Source organism: Saimiri boliviensis, chromosome 7 (genome assembly GCF_048565385.1).
Source record: "Saimiri boliviensis isolate mSaiBol1 chromosome 7, mSaiBol1.pri, whole genome shotgun sequence".
Taxonomy (NCBI): domain Eukaryota; kingdom Metazoa; phylum Chordata; class Mammalia; order Primates; family Cebidae; genus Saimiri; species Saimiri boliviensis.
In genome coordinates, this window is record NC_133455.1 from 86,879,587 (window position 1) to 86,894,017 (window position 14,431).

The window sequence follows — 14,431 nt, forward strand, 5'->3', positions numbered from 1 at the left end:
ACCTTAAGAGGGAGCAGCAGCGCTGCCTCTCCATGCTGCAGGAAATGCTACGTGCCTGTGCCACATGAATCCCACCCAGCTTTACAAAACTGTCCTGAGGGTGGGTGCGGTGGCTCACACCTGTAATCACAGCACTTTGTGGGGCCGAGGTGGGCCGATCACTTGAGGTCAGGAGTTCGAGACTAGTCTAGCCAACATGGCGAAACCCCATGTCTACTAAAAATACAAAAATTAGCTGGGCATGGTGGTGCACACCTGTAATTCCAGCTACTCTGGAGGCTGAGGCGGGAGAATCGCTTGAACTCGGGAGGCAGAGGTTGCATTGAGCCAACATCATGCCACTGCACTTCAGCCTGGGCAACAAGAACGAAACTCTGGCTCAAAAACAAAACAACACAAAAAACAGTTCTGAAGCTTAATCAAATAAAACTATTATACACGACATTTACATCAGAAAAAGAGAGCTGGGTATAGGAAAGCCAGGCGTGGTGTTCCCTTTAAGTGAAGGTTTGAAGCTGGAGCTTCTTGGCTTCCTCAAGGGAAAATAGCAGATGAACCCAAAGGGGAACAGGATGGTGGTGACCAGGAAGATACCCAGAAAGGTGAAGCAGTCCTCCAGCACCCCGACCCTGCAGACGGGACAGCCTCCCACGACCATGATAGAGTTGGCAGGGTACTGGGTGACGGTCCAGCTGTAGATGTTGTGGACCCTGGGATCCCTGTAACGAGGTAGGGGTAGGGCGGCAGAGGGGCGGGCAGCAGTGGCGCCATAGCTGTGCGGGCGCATGCGTAGTTGCCCTGGCCGGCCTTCAGGTTGTAGGCGGGCAGGGCCACTCCTGCAGCAGGGGCTTGTGGTCTATGGTGGCCCTGCTCAGCTTGGTCGGCCCCAGTGGGGACCCTAATCTTGAGTAATTTCCTCACAGATGTGTACTGACCGGGAGGGACCCACTCACTGCAGACCCTCAGAGTTGTCTCTTCCCCACTCCTCTTCAGTACTCGGCTCTGCAAACCCTAGCTGCCTTGGGCTCTACATACTCTCAGCAACGTCTCCTCAACTCATTGACAACCCAGGTATATTATCTATGCTGTAGTCTGGAAACTCTCTAGGCAGGAATCTGGGTCAACCATTAGGTTCACTTCAATTGTTTTCCTGCTCTCAGGGATTACTGCTTTGTTCTGTGATTCAATGTCTGAAAACCCTTAAAAACAGTTTAAAATCTGCTTTTATTTTATTTATTTATTTACTTTTTTTGAGCCGGAGTCTCCCTCTGTCTCCCAGGCTGGAGTGCAGTGGCATGATTTCAGCTCACTGCAACCTCCGCCTCCCAGGTTCAAGCAATTCTCCTGCCTCAGCCTCCCCAGCAGCTAGGATTACAGGCGCCTGCTACCATGCCTGGCTAATTTTTGTATATTTAGTAGATACAGGGTTTCACCATGTTGGCCAGGCTGGTCTCAAACTCCTGACCTCAGGTGATCCACCTGCCTCTGTCTCTCAAAGTGCTGGAGTTAACAGGTGTGAGCCACTGTGCCCGGCCAATATCTGCTATCTTTAATTGAGAACAAAAATACAAGCAAATATAGACTTATAAGTATACTCTTTTTAAAAATTGTTTATTTATTTATTGAGAGGGAGTCTTGCTCTCTTGCCTAGGCTGAAGTACAATGGCATGATCTCAGCTCACTGCAACCTCTGCCTCCAGATTCAAGCGATTCTCCTGCCTTGGCCTCCCAAGTAGCGAGTAGCTGGGATTACAGGCACTCACCACCGTATCCAGCTAATTTTTGTATTTTTAGTGAAGATGGGGTTTCAGCATGTTGGCCAGGCCGGTCTTGAACTCCTGACCTCAGGTGTCCACCCACCTCAGCTTCCCAAAATGCGGGGATTACAGTCGTGAGCCACTGCATCTGGCCATGAGTACACTCTTACAAAGAGAGCCACTGCTACCAAGTCTGTCCTATTGGTGTCTTTTGGGATAGGCTTGTGTCATAATGAGGCAGAACAGGAGTGGGGTACAGCTCTTCCTTTACATATTTTTTTCATTTTTTTCTTCTCTTTACAAAACCTCCTTTACTACTATGCTACCTTGCTGATGCTATACCTGCTAACCCTGAGGCTTTAGTCATAAAATGAAAACAGCCGTTCCTCTGTGCTCTCATGGTGTCTAACCAGGCCTGTTACTTACAGAACTCCAGAAACTATCACTAGGAGAGCCAAATAGCAAACCAGGTTGTGGAGTGTCCCACCTCCGGAAGCAATGCTAAACGATTGATTGATAGCCTTGTTGTCGTCAGCCAGACCACAGATGACCCATTACTCCAGTATAACCATGGCAACCAGGTATGCTGACCATCACACTCTGCCCTTCACGGGCTTTGCCCAGCCTAGCTTTGCTTACCCTGCCCCTGATGTCAATTCCCACACTTTGCCTCATAAAAAAATCCATGCTAACTCTTTTCAGGGTGCCAGCCAGAGAACACTTGCACCTCTAATGTCTCCCTCATGCTTGAGCACAAGCCCCAAAGTAGGCCTTGTCTGGGAAATGTACTTGGTCCTGTGTTACATTCCATTACATGGGGAGCCTCAGAGCCTGTGGGAGGCTGAAGAAGGAGAATCATTTGAATCCAGGAGGCAGAGGTTGCAGTGTGCTGAGATCACGCCATTTCATTCCAGCCTGGACAAGAGAGCAAGACTCCCTCTCAATCAATCAATCAATGAAGAATGTACTCATAAGCCTATGTTTGCTTGTATTTTTGTTCTCAATTAAAGATAGCAACAAAAAATTACATAATTGGGGCGAGAATGCCCCTGAAAAGACTTGTTGCAAAATTGAAGCTGCTGGGGCTCTTTCAATAACCTTCCTTCTCTTCAACTTACGTCGCCCAGGCATGATTATTTAAACTAAAGTTTAAACTAGAATACCAGTTGGGTGCAGTGGTTCACACTGTAATCCCAGCACTTTGGGAGGCCAAGGTGAACGGATCAGTTGAGGCCAGGAATTTGAGGCTGCAGTGAGCTATGATTGTGTCACTGCACTCCGGGTGACAAAGAGAGAGCCTGTCTCTAAAAAAATTAAAATATACCCGGTCGCGGTGGCTCACACCTGTAATCCCAGTACTTTGGGAGGCTGAGGTGGTGGATCACCTGAGATCAGGAGTTCAAAACCAACCTGACCAACATCATGAAACCTCGTCTCCACTAAAAATACAAAAAAAATTAGCTGGTATGATGGTGCGTGCCTGTAATCCCAGCTACTCAGGAGGCTGAGGCAAAAGAATTGCTTGAACCTGGGAGGCAGAGGTTGCAGTGAGCCAAGATTGCACCATTGCACTCCAGCCTGGGCAAAAAGAGTGAAACTCTGTCTCAAAATTAGATAAATAAAATAAAATAAAACAATATAACTATAAATTAATTAAATGACACACCAAAATAATTTCTCAAATAGAAATGTAATTTGACATGGGGGTTTTGACAATCCATGATATTCAGGAAGGAATGTGATATTATACTTTCTTTAACAGATGGCCGGGCGTGCATTACACCTGTAATGCTAGCACTTTGGGAGACTGCGGCAGGAGGATCACTTAAGCTCTGGAGTTTGAGACCAGCTGGGGCAACATAGTGAGATCCTATCTATAAAAAAAAAAAAAGATAAAAAAGTAAAAAAAAAAAAACGTTAATGAACGGCAATGTCACAACACTAGGTACTCAGACTACAAAGATGAAAAAGACAAGCTGCTCTCCAAGAGCTTATCAGCTAAAGGAGACAAGGAGACAGATATGTGCAGAGCTCTCTAACAGATGGCAGGATTTAATACCTGCTGAATAAAAAAGCAGAGTGCTCTAGAACGTTAGGAAAGAGAGATCGTTGTGCTTTTAGCTCAAGACATTCAAAATTTTACTTGCTGAAAAAAAACTTGAATAACTTAATTTTGGCTGGCATTCACTAAGCACTACCTCTGTGGCAGGTACCATTTTAAGCACTTTATATGTTTTCAATTATGAAATGTTTACAGAACCTCTTTTTTTTTTTTTTTTTTTTTTTTTCTTGAGATGGAGTTTCGCTCTGGTTACCCAGGCTGGAGTGCAATGGCGCGATCTCGGCTCACCGCAACCTTCGCCTCCTGGGTTCAGGCAATTCTCCTGCCTCAGCCTCCTGAGTAGCTGGGATTACAGGCACGCGCCACCATGCCCGGCTAATGTTTTGTATTTTTAGTAGAGACGGGGTTTCACCATGTTGACCAGGATGGTCTCGATCTCTTGACCTCGTGATCCACCCGCCTCGGCCTCCCAAAGTGCTGGGATTACAGGCTTGAGCCACCGCGCCCGGCCAGAACCTCTTAATATTGGTAGCATTATCATTGTTGTTTTTACTGTGATTAAACTGAAGCACAGAAAGGTTAAGCAACTAGCCCAGAATCACACAGCCAGAAAGTATTAATAGCAAAATTGAGATCTGAAACCAGGCATTGTAAGTCAGGACTTTCGCCACCACACTCTGCTACCAAAGAAAAAGGGAAGTTGCGGGAGGAAGTGGAATCAGAGAACTCCATATGAAATAACTGGTCTTTGTGCTGTGTTTTGTTTTGTTTTGTTTTGTTTTTTTGAGACAGGGTCTTGCTCTGTTGCCCAGGCTAGAGTACAGAGAAACAATTATGACTCACTGCAGTCTCAACCTCCTGGCTCAAGAGATCCTCCTGCCTCAGTCTCCCATGTAGACACCATGCCTGGTTAATTTTTAAATTTTTTATAGAGACAAGGTCTCATTGTGTTACCCAAGAGTGGTCTCAAACTTTTGGGCTCAAGCAGTCCTCCTACCTTGGCCTCCCAAAGTGCTGGGATTTCAGGTATGATCCACAACACCTGGCCAAGAACTGGTCTTTAAACTGAGTCTTCCTTTAAGACCAGAATCCTATGTTAAAGGAGTAATTTCTTTTATGCAAAATGGCAGGAAAATGTCTGCATCTACAAAAGTCCTACATCATTATTAACTTTCACTCATGTCACAACCCCAATTGAGGGCGTTTATAGGAAATTTGGAATGTCAGTGAAGAGTAAAGTAACAGATTACCATAATTTACATCAAAGTTGTAGGCAGTGAACTCCCCGAAGGCATTCCCAAAGTCTTATTCATTTTTATAGTCTCAGTTCCAAGAGATGAGAAAAACTGTTACATTATGTACACATCTGTCAGAGAATAAGTAGCCAGCATTTTCTGATATTGGGCAATATTTTTATAATAGAATGAAGCCCTGTAAAGTAAAACTTTCTGTGATGGCAGAAAGGTTCCATATTCTGCAGTGCCCAATATGGTCTCTACTGGCCACATGTGGCTGTGGAGCACTTGAAATGTGGCTCGTGTGACTGAGGAACTGAATTTTAAATTTTGTTTAATTTTAATTATTTTAAATTTAAATAGTCACACATGAGCAGCACGGATTGTTAAATGAATTTGAATTCTTCCAAAACCTCTGGTGTGGTTCCAGATGATGGGTGTGTGAAGGCTGGGCAATAACCCGCAGACGGGCCGACGTAGAACAGGCAGGATCTGCTTTCAGTCTGGAAGTGACTGTCGCAACAATTTCCTCAAGCTTAGGAAATATAAAGGTGGAATGATAGATTTGAGAACATATTTAATTCCTATCTAATTAATTAATTTTTGTCACTTGGGAAAATACTTTTAAAAACAGGCAGCATTTCAGATGTGCTGGGTCTGCAGAAGAATAACCAACCAATCCTAAACCTGGAAAAGATACAGGTTCTTAGTTGGGCTATGGATTTTGAGAGAGATGAGACTGTCACTGTGTTTGTTCTAGAACAGAACAGGCTGCCTATACAATGATGTGAAGCCAGGTGCAGTGGCTCACGCCTGTAATCCCAGCACTTTGGGAGGCTGAAGTGGGGGATATCTCTTGACTCTAGGAATTCAAGACCAGCCTGGGGAAAATGGAGAGACCCTATCTCTACAAAAAATACAAAAAATTAGCCAGGCATGAGGGCATTTGGTCCTAGCTATTGGGAGGTTGAAGTGGGAGGAACGTTTGAGCCTGGGAGGTTGAGGCTGTAGTGAGCTGTGATTGTGCCACTGCACCCCAGCCTGGGAGACAGAGCAAGGCTTTGTCAACAACAACAATAACAACAACAACCACAAAAGACCATGAAGGAATGGTCTAGATTTAGTTGTTACTACTATGGACTGATCTGTATCCATCGAATTCCCACCAGATTTATACCTTAAACCCCTAAGCATCAATGCAACTGTATTTGAAAATAGAGGCTGTAGAAAGGTAACTATGGTTGAATGAGGTCATAAGGGTGGGGCCCTCATCCTCTGGATTGTTGCCCTTATGAGAAGAGAAAGAGCTCTTAGATGTCCCTGGCTCCACTTGCCACAGAGGAAAAGACATAGGATGACACAGCAAGAAGGCCACCATTGGCCGGGCGCGGTGGCTCAAGCCTGTAATCCCAGCACTTTGGGAGGCCGAGGCGGGTGGATCACGAGGTCAAGAGATCGAGACCATCCCGGTCAACATGGTGAAACCCCATCTCTACTAAAAATACAAAAATTAGCTGGGCATGGTGGCGCGTGCCTGTGGTCCCAGCTACTAGGGAGGCTGAGGCAGGAGAATTGCCTGAACCCAGGAGGCGGAGGTTGCGGTGAGCTGAGATGGCGCCATTGCACTCCAGCCTGGGTAAGGAGAGCGAAACTCCGTCTCAAAAAAAAAGGCCACCATCTGCAAGCCAAGAAGAAAGGTCTCACCAGGAGCCAAAGCAGCTGGCACCTTGATTTGGAACTTCCACCCTCCAGAGCTGTGAAAAAAATTAATTTCTCTTGTTTAAGCTGCCCAGACTGAGATATTTATGATAGCAGCCACAGCTAACTAATCCAGATTTTAACCTCTTTACTATTCAAAGATAGCTAAATTCTGCCTTTTTAGCTTTCTGGAATGAACTTTCTGCAGTAATACTGAAATTTCAATATGGAAAACCCCTATTTAAAGCATGGATATGTGTACACACACACACACACACACACACACACACACACACACACACACAAAGGTTTTATTTTGGAAATTTCGGAAGTTGAAGAAAAATAAAATATTATCCACAATTTCACTACTCAGAACCCTCATTGTTAATAATTTGAATATTACTTTTGGAGGATTTTTTCCTGTTGTCTATATATTTGAGATAATCGTGTATATAGTTTGTTTTTATTCACTTAAAACCTCCATTTTACAATTTAAAGACAATTTTTGTACTAAATCTTATTTTATCCATTTTGGATGCTCCTTTTCTTTCAGTGTTCATGGAAGATCAACTTCTCTGAAGTCTGTGAAGCAGAAATGCCACAACAGCCTTTTGAACTGCCAGAGAGGGCTTTATTAAGTCAACAAAATACTTTCTTAGTTTTGAGCTACTGTGTAGTGGGCTTCAACACAGACATGCCACTTGTCTGGATTTTCTGTTTTGAGACTCATGTAAGTTAGAAAAATATGTAAGTTCTACCATTTTCTTTTTATTATATCCTTCATTTATTCTTTTATTTATGGCCATATATTTTCAAAATGAGAGGGCGTTTTCACAGAATTGGTAGGACCTACAGAAAATCTTAGAGGAAGGCATTGTAAAGTCTGCTGTGTCTGTGTGTATGTATCTATTCTGAGACAGTCTCACACTGTTACCCAGGCTGGAATGCAGTGTCACGACTACTGCTTATTGCAGCCTCAACCTCCTCGCCTCAAGCAATCCTCCCGCTTCAGCCTCCCTGGTAGCTGAGATCGCAGGAATGTGCCATCATACCCGGCTAACTAAAAATCATTTTGTTGTTGTTGTTGTTGTTGCAGAGGTGGGGTCACCCAAGGTTTTTTTTGGTTTGTTTTAGTGTTTGTTTTATTTTTGAGACAGAGCCTCATTCTGTCACCTGGGCTGGAGTGCAGTGGCATGATCGAGGTCACAATCTATGGTATGGTGGGCTGGTCCCCAAGATGCCTGCCTTTGTGTAATCTCTTCTAAGTGTGGGGTGAATTTAGTGACTTGATTATAATGAATAGAATATAGCAGTGATGAAATGTCACTTCCAAAATTAGATTTTAAAAGACTGTTGCTATTTTTGCACATTCTTTCTTTCTCTCCCCTCTTCTCTCTCTCTCTTTTTCTGTCCCCTTCTCTTGGCGCATTCATCCTGGAGGAAGCCAACTGCCAAACTGTGAGGCAACCCTGCAGAGACACCCATGTAGAAAGGGATTGAGACCTGCCAGTAATTACAGGAGTGAGTTTGGAGGCAGAAACAACTAAACAGTACCAGATTTTTAAGCCACAGAAACTGAGAGAATGAATGTTTATTAATCTAGACCTCTAAATCTTGGAGTGATTTGCTTCACATTAGTAAATAATAAAAATGGGTAAGACATAGAGAAACTATTTGGTGTCTGATATATTTTTGGCAATAATATAGCTCACACCTCAGAGTACCTGGTATGTGCTAAGCAGTGTTCTATGTATTTTACATATAGCAATTCATTTTATCCTCCTAACTGATCCTATTTGACTACCATTTTACATATAAGGAACTGCTATAGAGAGGTGAGGTCACTGTTCAAAGGCAAAGTTTGGAGGAAAACCTAGGCAGTCTAGATTTTTTTGAGTCCATGCTCTTAACTCCTGTTGTGCTGCTCCTTACAGCCCATTATGGCAAAAGGCCATCATGGGAAGGGATGAAGGGGTGCAAGAACAGAGACAAAAAGTGAAAAAGCTCACTGAGGACTAAATTTAAATTTATTAAGAGGAATCTATATAAATTATGTTGCCTGTTCCCTATTAGTCTGTTTTTTGTTGCTATAACAGAATACCACAAACTGGATAATTTATAAAGAAAAGAGGCTATTTCATCATGGTTCTGGAGACTGGGAAGTCCAAGAGCATGGCACTGATATCTGGTGAATGTTATCCTTGGCAGAAGGCAGAAGCAAGTGCAGTAGACAAAGAAGAGACAGGGACTTATCAGGAGCCCAGTCCCATCATCACTAACTTACCCCTGAGATAACAGGATTCATGCATTCATGAAGGTGACATTCTCATTACCTAATCGCCTCCTAAAGTTCCCACCTCCCAGTATTGTTGCACTGGGGATTAAGTATCCAACATTTGAACTTTATGCGACATGTTCAAACCATAGCTTTCTGCCCCTGGTCTCCAAAATTCTTGTCCTCCTCACAATGCAAAATACATTCATTCCATTTCAGTTATCCCAACAGTCTCAACTCATTCTTGCACCCACTCAAAAGTTCAAAGCCTAGAGTCTCATCTAAATCAGATATGAGTAAAATTTGAGACACAATTCATCCCAAGGCAAACTCCTCTAGCTGTGAGTTTGTGAAATCAAAACAAGTTATCTACTTTCAAAATGATAGGACAGGCATAAAATAGACATTTCCATTCCAAAAGGAAAACATAGGCAAGAAGAAAGGGGTAACTGGTCCCAAGTAAGTCCAAAACCTAAAAGGGAAAACATCAATAAGTTTTAAAGTTAAGCTAGGTGTGGTGGTATGTACCTATAATCCCAGCTACTCAGGAGGCTGAGGCAGGACAATTGCTTGAAGCCAGGAGTTCAAGTCAGTAGTACACTATGATCATACTTGTGAATAGCCACTAACTCCATCCTAGGCACCATACTGAGAACTTGTTTCTTAAAAAAAAAAGTCTTAAAGCTGGAGAATAATCTCCTTTGGATCCATGTCCTGCATCCCAGGCACACTAGGGCAGGAGTTGAGCCCGAGACCTCTGCCAGCCGCACCCCTACAGCTTTTCTGTGTTCAGCCACACTTCAGCTCTCCTAGGCTGGAATTGCATGCTGCTGGCCCTACAGTTCTGTGGTTTTGGAGGTAGCCCCACTTCCTTGACTCCACTAGATATTGCCTTAGTGGGGACTCTCTGTGGCATTTCCAATCCCACATTTATTTGGCTCACATTTCTGGAGGCCGGGAAGTCCAAGAACATGGTGCTATATCTCATGAAGGGCATCCCATGGCAGAAGTGGGGAAGGTGGAAGCAAGCACACTAGAACAAGAGAAAAAGGGAATTCACTTCCATGATAACTAACACACTCCTGTGATAATTTAATTCATTCATGATGGCAGAGTCCTCATGACCTAATTACCTCTTAAAGTTCTCAACTCCTAATATTGTTGCATTGGGGATTAAATTTCCAGTGCATGAATTTTGCACATGCCAACCAAACCACCCTATTCCCACTCAGAACAACTAGCAGACTATGATGAAATCTGCCTCTACTGGCAGGGAAGGGCACTTTCCAAAAGAGGTACATAGCCCAAGTAATGGATGCAATAGATATGCCCGTCCATGCTCTTTTGTGATGCTGTATGTTCTGACATTTCCACCCCAACTGATTCACTCAAGAGAAATAAACTCACCAACAGTTTGATCCATATGGCCCTCCTTCAAGATAAAATAAAAACTATTGCAATTTTTCACAAACAAAGAATGGAAGTCATAGGCTACTTTGTTGTGAGGAAGGAGACTCTTAATCATCCTTAAGCATCTAAGACCACCTCCCCCTTGACCTCCATGTTGCATTTCAATAGAAGAAGTGAAGCCTGGCAGACGGGTGGCCACTTTTAATCGCCCTCCTATAGATCGAAGGCATGGTATAGTGGAACCTTTCAGGAAGGCACTGTTTTTACTTAAATACGATCAAACTCCCACCTAAGTCACTCTAGCGCACCCTACTCCATGGCCCAAGATCCTTTCACATGTAATTTCTAGAGTTGTAAGCCCAAGACCCTTTCACATGTAACTTCTAGAGCTGTAAGCCTTTAAAAGTGTTGCTCCTGGCCAAAATCACCCCTTCCTTCCCAGTTCAGTGTCTGAGAGGTTTGTTTCTTGTGGCCGTTCCTGCTTTAATTGTTTTTGTCTTCCTTTCTATAGTGACTTCCATGTGCCTACATCCGGCATTTAAAATGGTGTGTAGAAAGCACCTGGGAGTCTCAGCAGAGCCTAATGCACTGAACCCCAGTTCTGCCTCTGCAGACGACACCAAGCAATTCCTGGTGTCTTTACTCTGAGCACTGTCTGGCCTGATCAGTAAAATATAAAAAAAAAAAAAAAAGTCCCGAGCATCCTTTGTTGCTGATAAAAATGCCCTATTGACTGTCAGGGAATGACACCCAGCACAGTTGTCCTGGTAATATATTGTAGACAATGGATGTGCAAATTGGAAGAAAGAATTTTAATGCAGGTGTAAGCAGTGCTGTCTTCCTCTCATAACCTACAAGGTGCTGATATATATTACAGTAGTAGGATCATCCTTACATTATAAAAACTTCACACTGGGCTTCTGATTTCCAAATCCAGATATTCAGGACGAGAAGTTCTTCTCTGGCAAATTTTCTGTCTTCCATAAAAATGACAAAGGCAAATCTGTTAATTTTGGTATGTAGAAAATACTTAGCTTTTTTGTAGGGTGCTTGATTTATTATGCAACTCTGTGTGCTAGTTACTTTGTGAGTAATTTTATGGGGAATAAATAATTCCATTTTGTACATTGTAAAAATAAGAAAGTAAATGCAATACTGTGTAACACTAATTCTTATCTACCAGACAGGAAAAATAAAAACATGTATGTCTTACCAACTAAATAGGGCTCTGGTTCAAGCACTTAGATTGCACATTTGGGAGGAATGAAATACCTCTTTCTTTTAAAAAATACAAGTATGCATTCTATTTGATATTCTAATATGGACCCATGAACCACTCAAGGGACTATTTCCAAAAGTACACACAACACAGATGTAGAAACAGTGCACCTAAATCATATAGTTCAGTCATTAGATGCCATAGGAGGCCTCCTCTTGAAGAAAGAATATAAACTGTGGGCACAAGTAAAATGGGGACTATGAAATGACTTTGGATTTGTATAATAATAAATGAGGTGGTAATTGTTGATCTTGATGATAGCAATTTCATTATAATGTGTTCTAAAGTGAGTGGGTGGAGAAAAATTAGAGACCGTGAGTACAGACACAGCTCTTTAGGAGTTTGCTGGGCCAGGCACAGTGGCTCATGCCTATAATCCCAGCACTGTTGGAGGCCAAGCAGGTGGATTATCTGAGGTCAGGAGTTCAAGACCGGCCTGGCCAACATGGTGAAACCCTGTCTCTACTAAAAATACAAAAGTTAGCTGGGCATGGTGGTGCATCTCTGTAATCCCAGCTACTCTAGAGGCTGAGACAGAAGAATCACTTGACTCTAGGAGGCAGAGTTTGCAGTGAGCCAAGATCATGCCACTGCACTCCAGCCTGGGTGACAGAGTGAGACTCTCTCTCTCAAAAAAAAGAATTTGCTGTGAAAGAAACGGAAGAAAGGGAAACCAGCAGAGATGAGTGGAATGTGCACACAGCCACTCACTCCACAGTCTCCTAAGCTTTTGCTTTCTGCACGCCTACAGAATTAGCACCACATGGATACTGCCATGCCCTTGACCTTATTACCAATAGCTGTAACCCTGTCCTAGCTCAAAGGCTGTATTCCACACTTCGACAAACACCTGCTAACTTTCCAGCTCACTCTTTCTAGTATCTCAAATTCACCAACCTTGTGCCTTAGCAGAATCTTTCATCTATTGATTTTATTACTATTATACTGTCACTTACCCCCACACTTCTCTGTCATTTGTTTTCTCCCTACCTACCTTACATCCTATGGCCATCAGTAGAGTCACTACTTTGCAAACATTTAACTCTACTAAGTCCTTACTTCTCGCACCATATTTGCTTGGAGAGATCACAACCCTAGTTAACTGCAACCCCTCACCTGCTCCGTGCCTGCACCCATGCAGTTAGAAGACATACAACCATGCTAGCTGGTCACCTGTTAAATTTGGGACCATGAATTTCCATGCAGTCTTTCATGCTGCCCACTCCACAGCCCAGGAATCATATAGTGTTTTTCGAATCCAGTCTCTCTCATATTTTCTCCTAGATTATTTTATACTTTCTCCTCTCCCTCATTTAACACTTCCTCTCTACAGCTTTGCTGAGATAGTTGAAGCAATCAGAAGAAATCATCTGCAACTCCCTCGCCTATACCTACCTATCTGCACCTGTACCCACACTCTGACCTTCCCCTCTTCCTGGGAATCACCTGTCTCTGCCGCTAGTGAAACCCACCACTTGTGCATTAAGAGTCATTCCTGCCGCATGCTCAAGAAGAGGTTCTGCTATTTTCATCTCTCTTGCCTGTACCCTCAGTTTTCCCCTCCTGATTAGATAATTCCCATAAACATACAAACACGCGGTTATCTCTCCCAAACTAAAACAGAAACTTCGTTAACTCCACTTCTCTGTCTGCTAGTGTCTATTTATTTCCTTTTTTCTTTTTTTTTTTCTTGGGATGGAGCTTTGCTCTTGTTGCCCAGGCTGGAATGCGATGGCGGGATCTCCACTCACTGCAACCTCTGTCTCCTGGATTCAAGCAGTTCTCCTGCCTCAACCACCCAAGTAGCTGGGATTACAGGTATGAACCAGACTAATTTTGTATTTTTAGTAGAGATGAGGTTTCATCATGTTAGCCATGCTGGTCTCGAATTCCTGACTTCAGGTGATCCGCCCACCTCGGCCTCCCAAAGTGCTGGTATTACAGGCATGAGCTACCACACCCGGCCCACAGCAAATTCTTAAAAAGTAGTATGCGTCTTTGCGGTTTCTCATTTCTCTCCCCCATTCACTTTTGAACACATTACAATGAAATTGCTCTCAAGATCACCAGTTACCTCCTGCTTCACTGCTAATCCAAGATACTTTCATAGTTCTCATTTTATTTGTCTCAGCAGCAGCCAATTACTTTCTTCTCCTTAAAACACTTTGTCCACTTGGCTTCCAGGACACCACACTCACCTGATTTTCCACCTACCTTTCTGCTGTTCCTTTTCAGTCCCTTGCTAGTTCCTCCTTGTGTCATCATCAGACTGGTAAGTGCTGGCGTGCAGTAGGGCTCAGCCCTGGACTTCCCTTCTCTGTCTGCCTTCACAGAGAAGGGATCTCAAGAGCTCTCACAGCTCGACGTGTCACCTGTGGGCTCAGGACTCCCAGATTTTTATCTACAACCCATGCCTCTCCCTTGAATCCAGACATATATTCAAATGCCTATTCGACATTTCCACTTCATTTTTTTGACTTTGTACTTTGTACAAAGAATTTTATTTATTTTATTTTATTTTTTAGAGATGAGGTGTCACTATATTGTCGAGGCTGGTCTCAAACTTCTGAGCGTAAGCAATCCTCCCACTTTGGTCTTCCAAAGTGCTGGGATTACAGGCATGAGTCACCAGGCCTGGCCTACAAATGCATTTTATGTGGAAGACAAATATATAAAATTGGACAATAAAGAGCTAAGTGTATTAGATACTAATAC